General features: G+C 38.0%; 1 long non-coding RNA gene across 1 annotated transcript; it reads left to right on the top strand.

Moving 5' to 3' along the window:
• The first annotated feature begins 21,017 nt into the window (after nucleotides 1-21,017).
• LOC121969656 lies at nucleotides 21,018-22,502 on the top strand. Its single transcript, XR_006108593.1, has 3 exons — nucleotides 21,018-21,094; nucleotides 21,308-21,407; nucleotides 22,276-22,502. It is a non-coding gene; the product is annotated as an uncharacterized LOC121969656 (long non-coding RNA).
• Nucleotides 22,503-23,119: the final 617 nt, after the last annotated feature.

Raw genomic sequence — 23,119 nt, 5'->3', positions numbered from 1 at the left:
TTTCAAAGGATTTTTAAAATGATTTTCAAATAATTTTTAAATTAATTTTCAAACGATTTTTAAAATGATTTTCAAATGATTTTTAAATTAATTTTGAAATAATTTTTCAATGGATTTTTGAAATAATTTTCAAGTAATTTTGAAATAATTTTTCAAAGGATTTTTTAAATAATTTTCAAGTAATTTTGAAATAATTTTTCAAAGGATTTTTTAAATAATTTTCAAGTAATTTTGAAATAATTTTCAAAGGATTTTTAAAGTAATTTTGAAATTATTTTTCATTTGATTTAAGTTAATTAAGTCATTTTATTTGATTAAATTGAATTTATTTAAGACTAAGTTTAACCTAGATCCATCTCACCCGATTCTAAGTTATCAAACAGGTAGTCTTACGTATTTTTGTGAGATGGTTATCTTTGATTTAAATAGTTTCTAAGCATTAATTTACATTTGAGTTAAAAATAGGTTTTCCAATTAGTCAATTAAATAAGTATTTCAAAGATTGATTCCCAGGTCAGGGCGAGGCTCTAGGCCTTCTTGGGTATAGGATCATCCACCCCTTCCTAGACAGAATCGCTCAAAGAAATATATATTTAATTTTCTTTTTGAAACTCTTAGATTTAACTAGCAAGTGTAAATTATGCCTAAATCCTTAAGCTATCCTAGTCTAAGCATGTATAGTTCAAGGAAAATAAATAAACAAGCATTTTATCTATTTATTGAGATAGTTTTTCTATTTGCTCCTCCTGGATCATAGCCTCGATGTGGTCTATCAAGGAAATGGATCTGATCCTTGGGGACCCAATAGTGACCAGGTCCAACTTGATTAACCAAGTTTGACTTGGGGACTCATGCTTGAATTATGTTTCTATTATTTCTATTTACTAACGACAAGTATGATTTAAACTTTGTTTTGGTCTTAAATCCAAGTCCGGATTTGTTGTAAACGGCTCGCTGTTTTCCAAGAATCAGATCCAAATTCTTGGAACCCATAGTCAACCGTTCCAATGTGTCCTTGAGTTCCTTAATTTGAGTTTTCAAATTGGAATTTTCTTCCTCAAGTTGTTGGACTTGAGTTGAAATTCCAATTTGAACTGACTCAGTTAGAACTGACTCAGTTAAAGAACTCGAGTCAGTCGCTCCCTTAAGGGCTGTTACCTCCTTTTGGAGTGACTTAACCCGGACGTTAGATTTAGCCAACTTTTTAAGCAAGTACGGAATTAAATTCTCCGCGTCATCTAAGTTAATACTAGACATTAAAGCACTTACAGTGGGGTTCGGTCCTTCGGAAACGGATGCGGATCCGTGCCTTCGCTCAAACTCAGTTTCCGACTCGCTCTCGGTTTCGGACTCGAATTCAGACTCGGTTTCATCAATATTTACTTGTACTGGCAACGCGAGGAAGCTTGTCGGTTCTTCTTCGTCAGACTCGGATTAATCTGAGGACTCGGACCAGGTTGCTTTTAATGCTTTCTTTTTACGTTGCTTTTTGTTTGGACAATCCGGCTTGTAGTGCCCCTTCTGGTTACATCCGTAGCAGGTGACTCCAGATCTGTCCTTCGGGTCCATTTGAGTTGCCCTTTTTGACTTGCATATTTTCCCCACGAGTTTTACCAGTTCGGAAATAACTTCGTCTTCGTCCTTTGCGTCTGATTCGTCTTTGGCCTCGGGTTTGGATTTGCACCTTGACGTCGGTTCGCGTGTTCTGCTGGTACCTGCAACCAAAGCAACACCTTTCTCGATCGGGCGTGCATTAGTCTGCTCATGCAATTCTAGTTCGGAAAATAATTCATCTAATTTTATTGAAGATAAATCCTTGGAAACTTTGTAAGCATCAACCATGGATGCCCACAAGGTGTTCCTCGAAAAGGCCTTTAAGGAGTACCTTATGATGTCCCGGTTATCTATCTTCTGTACAATTGCATGAAGGTCGTTGAGCATATCTTGAATCCGGGCATGGAGTTGGGCAGCTGTCTCACCTTCCTACACTTTGATATTAAATAATTTATTGAAAATTAAGTCTCTTTTACTTACTTTGGTGTCGGGCATCCCTTCGTGAAGTTCAATGAGTTTCTCCCACAACTCCTTAGCACTGTTGAAGGGGTCGACGCGGTTGAGTTCTTCTTTTGATAGGCCACACTGGAGGGTGCAGGTCGCCTTGACATTAGCTTCCACCTTCTTAATCAGAGATGCGTCCCAGTCCTCGTATGGTAGTGGTTTGTCAGCGCTATCAGTTGGTAGTTGGAATCTGGTTTTGACAATCATCCAGACTTCAAAATGAGTCTGGAGATATGCCTCCATCCGACCCTTCCAGTACCCGAAGACGTCTTCGGTGAATAGCGGGGGATGGGCTGTACTGTAGCCTTCTTGAAGGGCCATTTTAGATCAACTATAAAAAATAAACAACAAGAAAGTTCCAGGACTTGGTCCTGGCTTAGTAGTGCGGTATATATAAAAAAAATAGACCACGAACTCGGGTGGTGTTGCACCAACCTCGAGCAGAAAACCGATTCGAGAAAAGTATTAGAATATAGCTATAAAGCCAAATTCTAATTGACTCCGAAAAAAAACTGAAAATACCACGAAAAAATTGTTTTGAATGGTAGTTGCACCGATTCAAAACGACCCCACTCTGATACTAATTGATGGACCGAAAGCGCTAGAGGGGGGGTGAATAGCGCTCGTGGCTATTTTAACGATTTAAAACACAGAGTGGAAACGCAGCGGAAAGTAAATGCAAACACAAAAGACACAAGTGTTTAACTTCGTTCGGAGCCTATCTCGACTCCTACTCGAAGGCCCGCGGTCCTTGACCGCTTTCAGTGGGCAACAACTATAAATTCAGAATTATTACAAGCTAGACGCAATTATAGTTAAGTACAAATAAGAAAGTTTTACCAACGAACAAGAAAGTAGAAGAGCGTTGGAGGTTCAGTTCGTTGTTGCAGCAGAGCGTTGTTGAAGCGTACAGAGCACACGAGAGCACAAGACTTCTGTTCGGAATTCGATATTCTAAGCTGCACCTCGAGGCCTCTATTTATAGCTCTGCAAGGTCTGATCCAGATCCCCAAGTCTCGGGATCAGATTTGACCCGAAGCGGATTGGTCGACCGATCCTCATATTCGGTCGACCGATCAGATGATCTCCACCGCATCTCATCCATCGATCCGTCACTCCGCTTCGATCTGGTCAAACTTTATCCCTGGGTTCGGTCGACCGATCCCAAGGTCCGGTCGACCGATCAGTCTCCTCTGACCCGCACACCTCGGCTTGATCCAGTTGACGCCTATCCCAGGTACGGTCGACCGATCCCGAGGTCCGGTCGACCGATCCCTGGTCGAGCCTGGTCCAACTTCTAGAGATCTGATCTGGTAGCTTGGAGGTTCGGTCGACCAATCCCATGGTTCGGTTGACCGATCCTGGTCAGTCCTAGCCCTGCACAAAAAGATTAGTTTCCTGCAAAACAGAGTTAGAACAAAAGATAGTATATATAAACAAATTTGACAGTCATCGGACTGTCCGGATCTGACTTCGGGTTTTCGACCGGAAACTCTAGGTCGACCTGACGCCTACTGTTCCCTCTACGGGGAATGCGTCTTCACCTACTCCACTCAGGAGATTTTACCTTTTGCCAGTTTGATCCTCCAGATCGACTGGAATTTTGCTCAGCGCCCGATGCTTCCGGTCTTCATGCTGGATGTACGGTCCTCGACCCATCCAGACTTCTACCCGGTTCGCGACACCGGGATTTTAACCTAGGGTTACCACCCCTTAGGATTTTTGCCCGAAGCGCCTACCCGCCAAGACTTCCCACATAAGGTTACCACCTCCTATGACCTAGGGTTACCGACCCCTAGGGTTTTCCTTTTGCCTAACCGCAGTTAGGACTTTTCTCCACCTAGGGTTACCACCCCCTAGGACCTAGGGTTACCACCCCCTAGGGTTTTCACCTTGCCTAACCGCAGCTAGGACTTTCCTGAAACACTCAGTCATACACATTAGATAACAATTAAACTTAACTTTGAATACCTTTGCCATTATCAAAACTAAGGTTCGATCGTCGGATGCTTCCCGCACCAACAAGTCCTTAAGTCCAAGCATGAGTCAAAATTTGTTTTGATCAGGTATCAGAGCCCTAAAGTACAAGCATGCTTAATCTTAATATTTCCTTCATTAACTGTCTAACCTTTAGCTACTTGCTGATTGCCTAGAGGGCAACAGCTTTCACTTGGTTAGTCGAGTTAAGTAATTTAGTCCAGTTAGATTTGACTAGAGCTAGAAGACTTGACTTGATTACTGTTAATAAAGTATTTAACGCCCAGACTCATATTGATGCACAGAAATAAGCATTCTTGAGTCCAGGCTGTACCCTATGCATCTCACACCATTCTATATTTTTCAAACACAAGCAAGGTATACCTAGGTGTTTGTGAGATGTTTTGGCTTAAATCTAGGGGAACAGGATTTCTAGGGTAGAGCCTAAACTAAGTCCAATTTTTGAAAATTCTAAGAAAAGGGGATTTTAAAATCATTATTTTTCCTATATTTTTAAAAGAATAAGAGAATGAGTTTTGAAATAAGATAATGAATTTTGAAAATTAACATCTATTCTACCCAGCACATTCCTATTTGTCTTCTAAGTGCACTGAACTCAAGTTCAAGTAAGGGTTTTGTGAAAATGTCAGCTAGGTTTGATTTGGACTCAACATAGTTGAGTGCAAGTTCACCTTTAGCTACGTGATCCCTTACAAAGTGATGCTTTACCTCTATGTGTTTAGTTCTAGAGTGGTGAATTGGATTTTTTGTTAGATTAATTGAGCTTATATTATCAATTAATATTTTTGTATTTTTGTATTCTAATTGATAGTCTTTTAAGGTATGCATCATCCACAAAAGTTGAGAGGCACACTCTCCTAGGGCTATGTATTCAGCTTCAGTGGTGGATAGAGCAACACAATGTTGCTTTCTGCTTGACCAACTTACTAGGCACTGACCTAGGATTTGGTAGCTACCACTTGTACTTTTTCTGTCTAATTTGCACCCGACATTGTCTGAGTCAGAATAGCCAATCAGGTCAAAGGTGCTAGTTCTAGGGTACCAAATTCCTATATTGAGGGTGCCTTTTATATATCTAAGTATTCTTTTGACATATGTTAGATGTGATTCTTTTGCACAAGACTGGTATCTTGCGCACATACCAATTGCAAATATTATATCTGGTCGACTTGCAGTTAGGTAGAGTAGGCTTCCTATTATACTTCTATAGTACTTTGGGTCTACTGATTTTCCTTCTGGGTCAGAGTCAAGGTTGATGTTAGTGGCCATTGGGGTATTTATAATTTTTGAGTTTTCCATGCCAAATTTTTTAATTAATTCTTTAGCATATTTAGTTTGGTAAATATAGATTCCATCTTTTGTTTGTTTAATTTATAAACCTAAGAAGAAATTTAATTCTCCAACCATACTCATTTCAAACTCATTTTCCATTAATTTAACGAATTCTTTTAGAAATTTGGAGTTAGTTGAGCCGAAAATTATATCATCAACATATATTTGGGCTATGAAGATGTCTTTTTCTATAGTTTTTACAAATAGGGTCGGATCTATGTGACCTTGGTTAAAACCTTTGGATGTTAAGTAATTGGATAACCGTTCATACCATGCTCTAGGAGCTTGTTTAAGTCCATATAAGTTCTTTGTCAGTTTAAATACATGATTAGGGTAGTCTAGGTCCTCAAATCCTGGGGGTTGGTTCTCTTCCTTAATGAACCCATTTAGGAACGCGGATTTTACATCCATTTGGTATAACTTAAACCCTTTATGTGCTGCATAGGCTAGCAACATCCTAATAGATTTGAGCCTAGCTACTGGTGCATAGGTTTCGTCATAGTCTAAACCCTCAACCTGACTGAATCCTTTGGCTACTAGTCTGGCCTTGTTTCTAACTATTTCACCTTGATTATCCAATTTGTTCCTAAATACCCATTTGGTGTTAATTTTGGACTTATCTATGGGTTTAGGTACAAGTTCCCAGACTTGGTTTCTTTCGAATTGTGCTAGCTCTTCCTGCATAGCAATGATCCAGTCTGGGTTAGGTAGGGCTTCTTCTATAGTCTTAGGCTCAATCTTTGAAATAAGGGCAATCTGACTCAGGTTCCTATACGAGGATCTAGTTCTGACTCCTAGGTTTGGATCACCCAAAATTTGGTCAGGTGGGTGAGAGGTACTTGCTCTAGTTGGTCTTATATTTGGGTCAGAAATTGGTTCCTCTGGTTTATTAGTGTTGGGATAAATTTCATCGTCTTCAATATTTCTTGGATTAATGTCAACATTTTCATTTAAGTTAGGTAGATTATTTTCTTCATCAAATATTATATTAGTTGTTTCTTCAACTTTTAGGGTATTTTGGTTATAAACTCTATAGGTCCTACTGGTTGTTGAGTACCCTAAAAAGATTCCTTGGTTTGATTTGGGTGTAAATTTTCCTAAGTAATCTTTAGTATTTAAGATATGGACTTTACATCCAAAAACTTTTAAATAGTTTAGATTTGGAATTTTATTATAATACATTTCATAAGGAGTTTTATTGTGAAGTTTGTTAATAAGAATTCTATTTTGAATATAATTTGCTGTATTTATGGCTTCGGCCCAAAATTGATGATTTAAGTTATATTCATTTAGCATGGTTCTAGCGGCTTCTTGTAGGGTTCGATTTTTATGTTCCACTAGACCGTTTTGTTGGGGGGTTATAGGACATGAAAATTCATGTTGGTATCCATTTATTTTACAGAATTGGGTAAACCTATGATTTTCAAATTCCCCCCCCCAAGATCACTTCTCATTCTTTTAATTTTAGTATCTTTTTCATTTTCTATTAACTTGCAAAAATTACTAAATTCTTCAAAGGTTTAATCTTTTGTTTTTAGAAATTTTACCCAGGAGAACCTAGAGTAGTCATCAATTATAACTAGGCAATACTGGTTCTTGCTTAGTGACTTGGCTCCATGTGAATCAAATAGGTCAAGGTGAAGGAGCTCAAGTAAGGAGTTAGTTCTTTCTAGATTAGTTGATTTGTGGGTTGACTTGGTTTATTTTCCTTGTTGACAAGCATTACAGATTGAGTTTTCAATAAATTTTAATTTGGGCAAACCTTTAACTAGACCATTTTGACTCATTTTTGAAATGAGTCTAGTGTGAGTGTGACCCAATCTTCTGTACCACAACTCAGTTTCCTCTTCTTGTGTTATAAAACACTTTATTGAGGAAGTGGGTAGATTAATTGAGTACATGTTATTTTTCCTATGCCCTTTAAGTGTGATTTCTGGGTTTTCAATATTTTTAACTAAACAACTATATTTGTCAAAGGTAACTAAGTATCCACTATCACACAATTGGCTTATACTTAGAAGATTAAAATTGAAGTTTTCAACTAGTAGAACTTTTCGATTAATAAAGTCAGAACTAAGTTCGATGTTACCTCTTCCGATTACCTTAAGTTTGTCGTCGTTGCCGAATGCAACAGACCCTAAATTCTTTAGTTTGAGCTTTGTGAACTTTAATATATCTCCAGTCATGTGTCTGGAGCATCCACTATCTAACATCCACTGATCCAATTCTTTATGTTCCTACACATAAATTGTTTGAATTGGACTCTATTTGATGAAAAGAAAGTGAAGTGATTAAGTTTGAGTTTGAATTTGATTGAAACATAAGTGTAACACGAGGTTAATTTTGGATAAAAACTTTAGATGAGTTAGATTTTGAATATTTATTTTAAGTTAAAAATGATTTTTAATTTGAAAGATACATTTAAGTTAGTTAATTTTTTAAAAAATGACTTTTTCAGATTAAGTTTTAAAACATTTTTAAAAGATTTTTCAAATAATTAAGTTTTAAAATAATTTTTTAAAAGATTTTTCAAATAATTTTGAGAAAAAGATTTTTAAAATAATTTTGAAAGATTTTTCAAATAATTTTGAAATTAAGTTTTTTTTTTAAAAAAGTTTTTTTTAAATGATTTTTAAAAGATTTTTTAAAATAATTTTGAAATTAAGTTTTAAAAAAAATTCAAATAAATTTTTTTTAAAAGATTTTTCAAATAATTTTTCAAAAGATTTTTCAAAATGTTTTTTAAAAGATTTTTAAAATAATTTTTTAAAAGATTTTTCAAATAATTTTTAAAAGATTTTTCAAAATGTTTTTTTAAAAGATTTTTAAAATAATTTTTTAAAAGATTTTTAAAATAGTTTTTAAAATAAATTTCAAATAATTTTTTTAAAAGATTTTTAAAATAATTTTTAAAAGATTTTTCAAATAATTTTGAAATTAAGTTTTTAAAAGATTTTTTTAAATGATTTTTAAAATATTTTTGAAATAATTTTGAAATTAAGTTTTAAAAATATTTTTTTAAAATAATTTTTAAAAGATTTTTGAAATAATTTTGAAATTAAGTTTTTAAAAGATTTTTTAAAAGAATTTTTAAAAGATTTTTCAAATAATTTTGAAATCAAGTTTTTTTAAAAGATTTTTTAAAAAGATTTTTGAAATAATTTTGAAATTAAGTTTTATTTGAAAAAATAATATTAATTATGAATCTAATTTTGAATTTAAATTAATTATAGTTACGAGTTTAATTTTGAATTTGAATTTTAAATTCCTTAGTCATCTCACCTGATCTAAGTTGTCAATCAGGTACTCCTATAATTGTTGTGAGATGATTTATGGTTCAATTTTAGGGTTCGGTTTAACTTTGTGTTAGATTTAGGTTTAGCTTTGGATTCAACAAGTAGGCATTCTTTGGATACACTTCTGGGCTATGGTGAGTCACAAGGACATCATTAAAGTAACCATGCCTTCGAGGTTTTCCAAATAGTTCTACCCATTGAACTTAATACAAAACCTTGGTCTAACTGATTAGGATCCATAAAGGGTAGCTTCGGTCAGTTCCACTTAGCCAAATGCACTAGGTCGAAGCCATATCTTCCTAGACATGCGATGACTAAGCTTCCCCAACATACTATCATCCAATACTTCACCAGTATCGTGGGTTAAGTTAAACCTAACTCCTTTTAATCTAACCTTAATTACCCTGCCGGGTAGTCTACTCTTGTTTACCCATTTCGGGTAGATTAAGTTAGGTTATCCAGTCGGGTAGTTTAGTTTGAGGTGTCAGCTATTCTGGATCCTCCTTCTAATTTTTATTTGTTCTAAGTTAAATTTTGAATTAATTTCGAATTGAATTTTTAATTTTGAATTTTGAGTTTAATTTAATTTCGAATTTTTAATTGAATTTTTAATTTTGAATTTTGAGTTTAATTTAATTTCGAATTTTTAATTGAATTTTTAATTTTGAATTTTAATTTAATTTCGAATTTTTAATTAATTTTGAATTTTGAATTTTAATTTAATTTTGAATTTTGAATGAATTATGTTCGTTTTATTAATATCATTTTTTTTTACTCCCCCTGGATCATAGCCTCGATATAGTCTATCGAGGTAGTGTATTTGATCCTTCGGGATCCAATATTGACCAAGTCCAACTTGATTAACTAATTTGGACTTGGGGACTCATGCTTGGACTATTTTTCTATTTGTTCTTTCTACAAGAGATAAGTAGGATTTATATTTTCTTTTTGGTTTAAATCCTAGACCAGTTCTATTGTAAACGGCTCTTTGTGTTCCAAGAATTAGGTCAAGATTCTTGGAACCTAAAGAAAACCGTTCTAGTGTTTTCTCCAGATCCTTGACTTGAGTTTTCAGACTGGAGTTCTCTTCTTCAAGTTTTTGAACTTGAGTTGAGTTTCAGTCAAAGATTTGGAGTCAGTCACTTCTTTAAGGACAGCTACTTCCTTTAGAAGTGACTTAATTCTAAGATTCGACTTAGCTAATTTTCGTAATAAATAATTGACTAAGTTATTGAGTCGAGGGATACTTGCAGAGGGATCGGGCCCTTCGGAAACGGATACGGATCCGTGGCTTCACTCGGACTCGGCCTCCGACTCGATCTCGCTCTCGGATTCGTCGATCTGGTCCCGGGCCATCAACGCAAGTAAACTCGTCTAATCGAGTTCGTCATCATCGTCTTCTGAGGAAGATTCGTCCCATGTTGCCTTTAAGGCCTTCTTCCTTCTTTGCTTCTTTGCATCCTTTTGATTAGGGAAGTTGGCCTTGATGTGCCCCTTCTGGTTGCACCCGTAGCAGATCACTTCGAACTTTACCTTAGAACTTGGTTGGGCCTCCTTGGATTGGACTGCCTTCTTTAGGTCCTTCTTGTTGAAGCCTTTCTTCTTCTTGTAGAGTCTCTTCACAAGGTTCATGAGCTCGGTTGTTAGTTCTTCATCTTCATCATCTGAGTTGAGTTCTTTTTCTGACTCTGGTTCAGTTCTTCATCGTGATCTCGGTTCGCGCATTCGATTGGTACCTGCAACCAAAGCAACCCCCTTCTCGGTTGGCTGTGCATTAGTCTGCTCATGTAATTCAAACTCACAGAATAATTCATCTAACTTTATTGAGGATAAATCCTTGGAGAATTTGTAGGCATCTACCATTGATGCCCACAATGTGCTCCTCGGAAACGAGTTTAGTGCGTACCTTATGACGTCCCGATTCTCTACCTTTTGCTCGATTCCGTGGAGAGAATTAAGGATGTCTTGAATTCTTGCGTGCAGTGAACTTGCCGTCTCACCTTCCTGCATTTTCATATTATATAATTTATTAAGTAAAAGATCTCTTTTACTTACCTTGGTGTCGGAGGTCCCTTCGTGAAGCTCAATCAGCTTCTCCCATAGCTCCTTGGCGCTTGAGAATGGATCGACGCGGTTTAGTTCCTCCTTTGTTAGTCCGCATTGGAGGGTACAAATTGCTCTGGCATTTGCCTCCACCTTCTTGATTAATGAAGGTTCCCAATCCTCACAGGGTGTAGGATTGCCGTCTTTATCCGTTGGCAGATCCAAACCAGTCTTGATGATCATCCACGTCTCGAACTGGATCTTCAGGAAGTTCTCCATTCTGCCAGTAACCAAAGTCCTCTCCGGTGAAGAGCGGGGGACGAACAGTGCTATAACCCTCTTATTGGGCCATTTTAGATCAACTATGAAGAAAATGAACGACAAGAAAATTCCAGGACTTGGTCCTGGATTAGTAGTGCGGGAAGTATTTAAAGGAAAGCGATCTCGAGTCGTGTTGCACCAACTTCGAGCAAAAGCTGATTCGAGAAAAGAATTAGAATATAGCTAATAAAGCTAAATTCTAATTGACTCCGAAAAATCTGAAAATACCACAAAAAATTGTTTTGAATGGTGGTTGCACCGATTCAAAACGACCCCGCTCTGATACCAATTGTTGGATTAAGAAGCGCTAGAAGGGGGTGAATAGCGCTCGTGGCTATTTCGTTCAATTTGTAAAACTATCGGAGTTAAAACACGCAGCGGAATAAAAAACAAACACAGAGACAGAGGGGAATTTACTTCGTTCGGAGCCTAGATCGACTCCTACTCGAAGGCCCACGATCCTTGATCACTTTCCGTGGGCAACAACTATAAGCTCGATAATGTTTACAAGTATAACAATTTACAACTTAATTTAAACCAGAAATCTTATACCGACAACAATGGATGAAAAAGCGAAGCTCCGGGTCGTTGGTGTCAAGTCGCAGCACTTCCGGGTCGTTGATTTAGCAGCACGCAGCAAGAGGATCACTTGGAATCAGTTGTTTTGAACTGCTGCTCGAACTCCCCTTATAAAGGGTATCCAAGGCGCCTCTAAGTCCTCCGAAGGCGCCTCCATCCCTTCTGAATTGCTCGTGCATATCAGCACTGAACAGTCGTCGCTTATTGCCTTGGGGGCGCCTTCATCCATCACCAAGGTGCCTCTAATGGGGCATCCAAGGCGCCTTCGCGCACCATGAAGGCGCCTCCAGCGAGTCTGCGTAGCCACGTCACTTTAGCACCCGAGGCGCCTCCAAGCTCCATGGAGGCGCCTCAGACACTGTTTATCCGAGGCTTAACCTTGTTCTTTCGTACCTGAAAGACATGTTAGATCCAAAACACAAACATATCCTGCAAAACAAAAGTTAGCACATATAATATCATAAATATGAAGTTTGACAGTCATCGGACTGTCCGGGTCTGACTTCGGATTTCCTACCGGAAACCCTAGGTCGATCCAACGCCTACTGTTCCCTCTACGGGGAACATGTCCTCACCTACTCCACTCAGGAGATTTACCTGTTGCCAGTACGATTCTCCAGATCGACTGGACTTTTGCTCTGTGCTCGATGCTTCCAGACTTTCTGCTGGACTTCCGCTTCCCGGCTGGTCCAGTCTTTCACCTGGTTCGCGACACCAGGACTTTCCACCTAGGGTTACCCCCCCCCCCCTAGGACTTTTGCCTGAAGCACTCGACCCACCAAGACTTTCTGCATAGGGTTACCACCCCCTATGACCTAGGGTTACCACCCCCTAGGGTTTTTACCTTGCCTAACCACAGTTAGGTCTTTTCCTGAAACACTTAACAGACTTGTTAGATCACAACACACCTTAACTTTGAATCCTTTGCCATTATCAAAACTCAGGTTTGATCTTCGGATGCTTCCCGCACCAACGCTTTGGATGCCAATTCAGTGCAGAGAAGGTTCTTTACCTTAAGTTGGGATTCAAAATCTTCTAAAAAGGCTTTCCATTTTATGGAATTTAGGAGTTCGACCTCGAGAAGTTGGCGAGTTTCTAGCAACTAGCGATATAATTCTTTAGAAACTTGAGAGGAGGTCTCAGGAGTTTGTAACCTGAGCTTGGCCACTTCCTGGGTTAGTTCATACATGTGTCGATGTATATTCATATTGGTGATTCATCACTGTTCAAAGGTTGTCATTAGATTGCATTAATGAAAGCAAATGTGGAAAAAGTAGGCTACCTTAGTTTCCTCAAAAGAAGCTTGATCAGCCTATTCAATAGGAGTAAGTTTCTCAATTTCCTTGCAAGCTTCTGGCCATGCTGTCGTTAAAGAACCCCCCCCCCCCCCCCAGTAATATTGGGAAGGTAGGGATTAACGTGGAAGAGGATGATAAGGAATTGTAAAGAGAAGGAGGGAAAAAAATAAGATTAGTAGAACCCTCAGTTACTGAAAGTGGTGGGAAAGTAGATTCAGGAATATTCATCACAAAAGTAGGATCAGGGTTGATGCTCGGAAGCGAAGGGGTTTCTAGCGATTGAGAAGTGAAGGAAGCAAGAGCAGGATATAGAGAAGAGAGAGTAGGCTCCGGAGAAGAAAGGGGGATATCCTCTGCTGATGTCTCCTCGGGGGTAGCAGTAGCCCATTTTTTGGGACAAGGTCCTAGTGTCAGGCGACGCCCGAGGCATTTTCTTGTAGGAGCCGCCTCAAATTCCTGTTCTTGCGTCTCTGGAGGAACATCTTCTGGAGGAATGCTAGTGGATGCTTCCTCATGAGTAGCTGAAGAGCTAGGAGCGAGAGCTGATTGATCAGAGAACTCAGGTGGAGGAGTATCAAATGCTGGAGATGCAGCACTAACTTCTGCTCTAAGCTCTCGCTCCTTAGATAATACTGCCTCATCATCTAGACGAATTGCCTTGTTGACCAAAGCTCTATACAAAGTATCCACTACAATAAACAAAAAATATTTTAGTTAGTAAAGGAAGAATAGCTAAGAATTTCAAGGCTTACCAAAAGAGTATTACAGGCTTTTTTTAATGGGGCTTAAACCAAAAAGGTATAATAGGTCATCGCGTATCCACCGATGAATATGAAAATGATGACCTGATAATTTCTTAGAGTATTTGGAGAATAGAGGTTGTTGGTGAAGCTCCCTTACATCAGGAAGGGGAGGAAGAGAAGATTGCCACTTAGTAGGCCACCCAATAGGACCAGGAAATTAGATAAAGAAAAAATGAGATTTCCAACCCTTAATAGAAGAATGCATTTCTTCAAAAAATACCATTTTTGGGCGAGATTGAAAGAGAAAAGCCCTGGTTCCAATTTCTTGGGATAAGGAAACATAAAAAAGTTTTGAGGAGTAGGAGATATATCGAAAAGGTGAAACACCATGTATAATCCACATAAGTATCTAAAAGCATTTGGGGAAAATTACTGAAGAGGGATACCGAAATACTGACTAATATCTACCAAAAACTTTCGAACACAAAAGCATAAGCCCGCGACTAGCTGATTCTTAAAAAATGTGATACAATCAACGAGAGGAAGATAAGGGAGAGCATCAGGTGGTGGAACCCTAATGTGGTATCCCTCAGGGATTTTATACCGAAAGTGAATAGAAGTTTGGTCAGCGAAGGTGAAGGAGGAACAGATTTGAGCATACCAGGAAAGTAAAAATTCTGTAGCCATGTTGAGAAATCGAAACACTTAAAAGAACAAGCGACTTATTGAATCCTAGAAAGAGGGAAGATCGGAGAAGATGGGGGAGTACGAGTTGTGGAGAAAGGTCGGGAAAGAAAGTCGCCAAGGAATAGTCAAAAGAAGATGAACAACGAAAGGTTAAGAAAGACTTAGGATTTTAGGATGATCTAAAGATCATCGTACAAATAAATTAGGTTGATAGAGAAGAGCCATTGATTCACCAAGGAGAATGTGTGATAAGACAAGAACTAAAAACATACCGAGGGTTACTTGGAAAAGAGAGAAAGAGGAGTATGTGGAGCTCGCCCAGGAAGGGGCATTTATGATAGATAGAATTCATTGAATCACATACCGAGCCGCTATATCTTTGAACATTCTCTTTCCATTGAAGGATTAATTACCAATAAGACCACTTTGAAAAATCGTGCGAATCTTAAAATATAGACGAATAAGAAAAACTCGTAAGTAAGAAAAAAAAAGGTCTTAATTTATTGTAATCCCGACCGAACAAGTATGTCCGGTCGGACTCATATTCGATCAGACATACACGTAGGACCCCTTACTTGACTGATTTTTACACAATCAAATATAACACTTTACATTAATAGTAGTAATGTTACAATTAGAACTCTTAAACTTCCATAAACAAATACAGCAAATAAACAAACTTTTACTGACTTTGCTTCCTGAAGTTACTGAGTTGTCCTATCCTTCCCGAGTAGGGATATATGGTAGAGTGACAATATGAATAAATTTGGAAGAAAGGGAATGAACAAGCTGACTCATTATCATGTTCTGTGTGATGAAAACAAATTTTCATAAGGTCGAGAATATTTTGCTCGGTATGGTCGCCGATAGGAAAAATTTTCATCCAATTGAACTTAACTCCTATGTGGAACCACCAGATTATTCTTCCCACCTTAGGTGGGGGTGTGTAGTAGAATGGCACCCTGGACAGAAGGGAGAAGTTCATCCGGTCCTCTGGTGCTTGCATGATTCACCCTCCGAAACATGTGACTGAGAGGTCATCTCTAGCCTAATCTGATCTAACTCAGCTTGTAGAAGAGCCACCTTAGTATTTTGCTGGTCTAAATCTTGTTGTTGTCATGATATCATTAAACCATCTACATAAATTTTCTTGGTTGAAATGGTTATCTTTGAAACGTGTTGGGCTTTTAAATTATCCAACTCCTCAGTTTTTTGCTTCAACTTTGAATAGACTCTCTTCCTCAAAGTCACTTCTGACTGGACTTGTGATTGAGCTGCTAATAAACGTACCTCTAGTTCTCTTTGGTATGAACGATGTAGATCCAGAGCTTGCATGGCCTCAGCTAAGGGTTTTTCCTTCTCATGTAGCAATTGATCCCAGAGAGGAAGATCAGAAGCCATAATTCCCAGCAAAATCCTTAGAAGGGAGTAGAACAAGAAAGAGTAAAGGTTGATACTATAAGGGATAGGATCACACCTCTAATTAACTTCCTGGAGGTCACATGGGAGCATTATAGCAGGAGTCACGGGATCACTGTAAAGGGTGTCACGATATCACTGTAGAGAATCGCAGAAGGACAAAAATAAGCTTAGGTCTAGTCAGTCGGCTATACCTCCTTCGACTAGACTTGAAGGAGAGGCTAGTGATATGGGTTATGCTAGATGGGTCAAGCAAACGAAGGAGGAAGTTAAGTCTAGAAATATGGGAGAGGTATAATCGCCGGTCGAACAAAGGCCAGATGGTTGCCTCTGTGTCTATATATGCTTGTTCGGGCAAAGCTTACCCGAGCATAAAGGTATTTAGCCTTATATAATATTTCCACTATCTTACCGACCGACTGTAGGCCGAGCGAGCGTCCTTGCGCTCGTGTATGCTCGGCCGGGCAAAACCCGCTCGAGCATAAAGGCATTTACCCTTATATAGTATCTCACTATCTTACCGACCGACTGCAGGCCGAGCGAGCACCCTCACGCTCGTGTAGGCTCGGCCGGGCAAAGCCTGCTCGAGCATAAAGGCATTAAGCCTTATATAATATTCCCACCATCTTACCAGTTGACTGCAGGCCGAGCGAGCGCCCTCGCGCTCGTGTATGTTCGATCAGACAAAGCCCGCCCAAGTATAAAGGCATTTAACATTATATAATATTTCCACTATCTTACCGACCGACTGTAGGATGAACGAGCGCCATCACGCTCGTGCAGGCTCGATCGGGCAAAGTCCACCCGAGTATAAAGGCATTTAGCCTTATATAATATTCCCACCATCTTACCGGCCGACCATAGGCCGAGCGAGCACCCTCGCGCTTGTGTATGCTCGGCCAGGCAAAGCCCACCCGAGCATAAAGACATTTAACCTTATGTAATATTCCCACTATCTTACCGACCGACCACAGGCCGAGTGAGTGCCCTCATGCTCGTGTATGCTCGATCGGGCAAAGCCCGCCCGAGGATAAAGACATTTATCCTTATATAATATTCCCACTATCTTACCGGCCGAGTATAGGCCGAGCGAGCGCCCTCACGCTCGTGTAGGCTCGGTCGGGCAAAGCCCGCTCAAGAATAAAGGCATTTAGCCTTATATAATATTCCCACCATCTTATCGGTCGACCGTAGGCCGAGCAAGCGCCCTCACACTTGTGTATGCTCAACCAGGCAAAGCCCGCCCGAGAATAAAGACATTTTGCCTTATGTAATATTCCCACTATTTACCGGTCGACTGCAGGCCGAGAGAGCGCCCTCACACTAGTGTAGGCCGGACAAAGCCCACCCGAGCATAAAGAAATTTAGCCTTATATAATATTCTCACCATTCTACCCGCCGAACGCAGGCCGAGCGAGCACCCTCGCGCTCGTATATGCTCGTCCGGATAAAGCCCGCCCGACACTAAAACAAAAATGTTAAATGACAACACCACAAAGACAACGGTTTTAGATGAAACTGTTGTAAATTTGGTAAAAGCCAATAGTTTTAGATAAAATCATTGTCTTTGAGCTCCCATAAAATACAAAAGACAACAGTTTTATGAAAACTATTGTCATTGAGCAACTTTTTTTTAAATCAACAACGCATTTTACAAGGGTTATCTAAAATCGTTGTCTTTAAGTGTTTTTTTAAGGGCTACGACAATAGTTTTCATAAAACCGTTGTCTTTGACTATATTCGTTTTGTTGTTTTCCCTCTCGCAGTTTTGCTTTCTCCCCTCTCCGCAAATCTTTTCGGCGCCTTGTTTTCCCCTTCACGTTCCCGAACCCTAAGCCATTTTTCTTTCCCTCTCCTCATACAATATCTTCATGCCATCCTGTCTATCGCGCGACAAGAAGGGGTGCCGCCTCTGCTAGATCTTCCTCCACGACGGTGTGCTCTCCTCTCCACGACGGTGTAATTTTCCCTCTTGATTGTGGCGATTTAGAGATGAGAATAACCTGAAGAGAAGAGGAGGCATCATCGCTGCTCTGCTCCTCCCCGAACCAATCAACACTCTCTCGTCTCCCCCACCAGACAAAGACGTGGAACGCCGTGAAAGAGATGATCAAGTCGAGTGCCGGGAAAAAGGTAGAAGAGGAGAGGGAGGAACCGAAGCCAAAGAAGCTACCACCTCGTCTGAAGAGCACGATGTCGGCCAGGAATTTATTCTCCGGGAAGGACCTATTGAGCCAGATCTTCAAGTTCTACCACGAGCTCAAGAGAATGGCGGTCGGAAGTAAGACTCCCATCGGAGAAGAGGCCGAGAAGGAGGTCAACAATGTAGCTGAAAGCCCTCAACAAGATAGCAAGCTTCTGGTCCCAAAGTAATCACACACCAAAACTCAAATTTTCTTTTCTTCATCATTTTTCTCCTCATCGTCATAAAAAATTCTACAGCAAACTGAAGATTGTGATCGAGAAATCAACATTTCTGAAGGACATCAGAGCAAATCCTCCGACACCACAGTGTTTCCCTTCCCCTCACGGCGTAAAGAACGCAAAGGCCATTGCTAACGGACAATCCCCTCTCAACAGCAAGCCGATGAGTGATTACACTCTCTCTGAAATTAGTAGAACATGATCGAGAATGTCATTCAATATTTTTGATCCTAATAATTCTTGATTACGCTTGATCAGGAAAGGGCAGTTCTTCAAGAAGGTTGCAGCAATGTGTCTGTTGCTGGTGATTCTGGAGGGACTACAACAGATTTGTTCTGGTTTCTGAAATCTTGTTCTTATCTGGAGTAGATTCTTGTTCTTTCATGGTAGAAGCATGCTACACAACTCCACACCCAGCTACTCATCGCTAAATCACTCTCCCACTCCCCGTCCACCACTTGTTTGCTGAAATGCCTCACAGAAATCTCCTCCGGCCCGCACTCCTATGCTCTCGGCTTCTTCTCCCGAATCCTTCCACCTTTCAGTGGAACACCATCATCCGGGCATGTTCTTCCTGTCATTTCCCCCGAGAGTCCCTCAATTTGTTCCGTAAAATGTGTTAGAAGAGCACGGCGCCCGACGCCTACACATTTTAGTTCATGTTCAAGTCCTACAACCTTGTAGGCACAAACTTGGAAGGGAAAATGGTGCATGCTCTGTTCGTCAAGCATTTTCCTGACTATGACACATTTGTAGCGAATTCTTTGGTGTATATGTATGTAAAACTTGATTGCATTGACGATGTCGTGACAGTGTTTAGATTGATCGACATGAAAGATGTTGTATCCTAAATGACGATAATCGGGGGACTTTTGAAATCTCGGTTCATGGATAATGCTCGGAAGTTGTTCAATGAAATGCCTGTGAGAAATGTGGTTTCTTGGACGAGTTTGATAGCCGACTATGCTAAAGATGGAAGGGCTTCAGAAGTAATCTTTAATACCATCTTGCCAATGAGAGAAGAAAATTTTCATTATCCAGCCCCTTAGTAAGTATTTCTAACTTATTATTTAGACAATTACATATAAGAAATAAAGTTTACTTTTTTGCTTGCTTCTCTTTTGTGGAATTTTGATCGATCCTATATTCTTCGCCTTGTCAGGTTGAATTATATTATTAGCAATCTATACTGTAGCTATATTAGCACAATAGGATAGAAAGGTTTTCCTGGCTACAAATATAATAGGATAACAAGGTTTTCTTATTTACAATTTTTTTCTCTTCATTGTCACAAATGTAGTCTGTCAAGACTAAAAGTTTGTTATGCTTATAGTTCAAAAATGTTTATATTTTTATTTATGTGCTGCTTAAGTCAGGCTGGAAATTCTTTTTGGTTAGTTTTCTTTTATGTAACAAAAAAAGTATGGTAGACATTCTTGTGTCATCTCTTTTTTACTTGTCTATAATTTTATATTTGGATCTTGAAAATCGTGTATGTGTTTGCCTATATAATGTATATTCAAATGCACATTGAAATTGGATTTTTGTCTTGTTGCATGCAAGCTTTACTTGTAAGCTATGTATCTTTTTTTTTTCAAATACCAAATAATTTGTCTTTGATTTTCTAGTTGGCAGGTTGAGAATGAATTGCCTAAGAAAATTGAAAGACTTGTAAGATGTGAGGCTTCTTCTTATCAGAAACTCTTAATGAAACTTCTTCTTATCAGAAACTCTTAATGAAAAGAATCGAGGAGAATCTTGGTTCATTAAGAAGTGTTAAAGTGCCAACTTTATCATTTCTCCTCTTTCAGTTGATGCAGGTTGATAGTTTTCTACCTAAACATTTTCTGCCATCTATTATTAGACTTTGTGGAAAACTTAAGATGTTGGACAGATTGCTTCCCAAGCTCAAAGCAATTGGTCATCGAGTATGTCAACTTTACAGTTTTTTTATCAATATTTTTTTCCTTCTTCTGGTCAGTGTATTTAGCTATATCTTTATGGTTATTTTATTGTTCAAAACTTATATTTTAAAATTCTAGAGATCCATATTTTAATGTTGGTGTTTGTAAATATTGTCTTGGCACAGCCTGACGTCTCTTATGTTCAATCACTTTCATCATCTTCTATTGGTTGTATGTATTTTTGTGTGCCTGTATATATATATATATATATATATATATATATATATATATATATATATATATATATATATATATATATATATATATTTAGACTATATTTGCATGGGAAGAAAGTTTTGTGATGTTTAGCCTAATTTTGTTACGTTTCATTTTTTAGTTGGAGAATTTTTTTTTTGTTTCATCCTAAATCAATGCTTGTTATATTAAACGTTTCCTCACTGAATGGTGTCAGGTTCTTTTTTTTCTCAACAATGACGAGGTTGTTGGATGTCATGGAGGATTATCTCTGTTGGAAACGATTGACAGTATTTAGGTACCTTGTTTGGATGGACACACCTTTGGCCTTGACCGTGGAGCTTTAGTTGATGAATTCAATCATTCTGACTCACAAGAATTCATATTTCTCCTAAGGTTTTCTATTTTTCACATCAAATGGAAAACTAAGTATTTTCCATCTTCAATATATTCTTTGTGATTCGTTGTCTGATATTGTTGTGTCACTGATGCTTTTATTAGCATTCGAGCTGGAGGGGTTGGTGTAAATCTTCAAGCTACATAAACTGTCATCCTATTTTACACTGACTGGAATCCACAGGCAATATTCACTTCTTGGGATCCTATATTTATAACTATTGTTAGTTTGAGATTGTCATCTAACATTTTCTCCGAGGATGTAGGTTGATTTGCAAGCTCAAGCAAGGGCCCACCGAATTAGACAAAAGAGGGATGTACTTGTTCTACGATTGAAGACAGTATGTTGTATATTCATTAGTAAAGCTTACATAAAGGATGTTGATATCATACTTGCCACTTTATAAACAATTTTTTTTTACAATTGTCTTTTTTCCCTTGATTTTTCTGTTAATGAATATCCCAAAATGTTTTCTTTGAACTTATTTTTATAACAATTGTCTTTTCCAGTTTATGTATAATTTTTGTTCTTGTTCTTGGCTCGATGTGTGCAGGTACTCATACTGTTGAAGAACAAGTAAGGGTTGCCGCAGAACACAAACTCGGTGTTGCTAATCAGAGCATCACTGTAGGATTCTTTGTCAATAACACAAGGTACTTTGGTATTCTCCTATGCACCAAATTGTAAACTCCAGCCAACTATGATCTTTGATGCTTTTATAACTAGCTAATTTACAATTTTACTAATATGTTAATAATATATAAGTTAACTTGGTATAAGGACCACATACATTGCAACACAAGAAACACTCATTGAGATTACGTTTAGCTTTAAACATCTTTAAGGACATACCTTGTATATTTTTTTCAGGGGGCTTTACCTATTTATTCAAGCAAAGTTGCAGTTAGTGTGATTGACAATGTATTTTTGGTTCATCAAGTTCATGCAACAATTGTCATAATGTATAATATATTTCATGATTCTCTATCACCAATATCTGCTCCACTTCTGTTGAGATGCCATTTAGTTTCTAGTAGACAAGGAGTGCGAGTTGAGGATAGTCTCACTAGTGCATATAGTGCAATGATAAATGGAGGCAATTGAATTTTCCTAGTTCCGACCTTATATGTGATATTGATAATGGTCTTTTGTTGAGGATTTCCTTGGATCTAGAGGTGAGTTTTAGTATTTGTCTCAGATCTGATCCAATTACGGTAAAATAATTTTTATCATAGTGATGGTTCTAACTACAACTTTCCAGTTGTATTAAGGATAATGACTTTAGATTTGGTTGATAATACAAATTATTTGACTGGCTTCTAAATTAAGACATTATACCTTAGAATGATTTGCGGTATTATTCTCTGGTTACAGTTCATCAGTTACTACAATTCTCTTTTCTCTTATATTTTATATTTTTCTTTGATAAGTTTTGTTTAATTTTTCTCTCCTTCTGACTTTGTTTGCATTAAATCAATGATTTGAGTTTTAAGTATCGATTAATTGACTTTTCTCTTGTAGTTACATAACTCAGGGGCAATTCATGAGGATTGGGATTTGTGATGCAAGGAGTGAGCTTTGTTTAGTTTCTAGATTGCCTTGCTAATGAGAAGAAGTCATATGGCGAACATCATAATGGAAAACATGTGATTTATGGTTTGATACTACTAAGTTTGATGAGTACAACTCTTTTTGTACATTTTAGTTGGCATATTTTGGATTTCGATTACACAGCTATTATTTTCTCATTTTGATGTGTGTAGTTAATTTTTGAAATTTGAAGATAACATTTTCATGGATTGAATGTAGTAAATATTTAGTTTTGTATTGGTGGTTTGTTTATATTAATAAAGATTGGTTGTTTGTTATTATCATGTTACAACATGAACATTAAAGACAACGGTTAGAAACGTTGTAAAAAGTACGTACCCACAATGGATTTTTTTCGTGAAAAGTGATAAAAGACAACAGTTTTATTCGTTGTAAAACATATTAAAATTATATACCACAATGGTTTATAATTGTTGTAAAATTCAAAACCACAACGGTTTAAATATGTTGTAAATATTATCTACCACAACGGTTAAAAGAGTCTACCACAACGATTTATATCTGTTGTCAAAATTATCTACCACAACGATTTTAAAACGTTGTCATATAGGCTATACAAATTTTAAGCATATAAACAACAACGGATAAAAACCGTTGTCGAATGTCTACAAAGACAACGGATTCAAAATCGTTGTTGTAGGGCAATGCCTTTTACAATGCTGTCAGTTACAACAGTTTTTTGATCCTACAACAACGGATAATATCCGTTGTCATATGCCTTTTTTTGTTGTAGTACGAGCATAAAGCATTTAGC

This window comes from Zingiber officinale, chromosome 4A (assembly GCF_018446385.1).
Source record: "Zingiber officinale cultivar Zhangliang chromosome 4A, Zo_v1.1, whole genome shotgun sequence".
NCBI lineage: Eukaryota > Viridiplantae > Streptophyta > Magnoliopsida > Zingiberales > Zingiberaceae > Zingiber > Zingiber officinale.
This window is presented reverse-complemented; position numbering and strand designations above follow the sequence as displayed.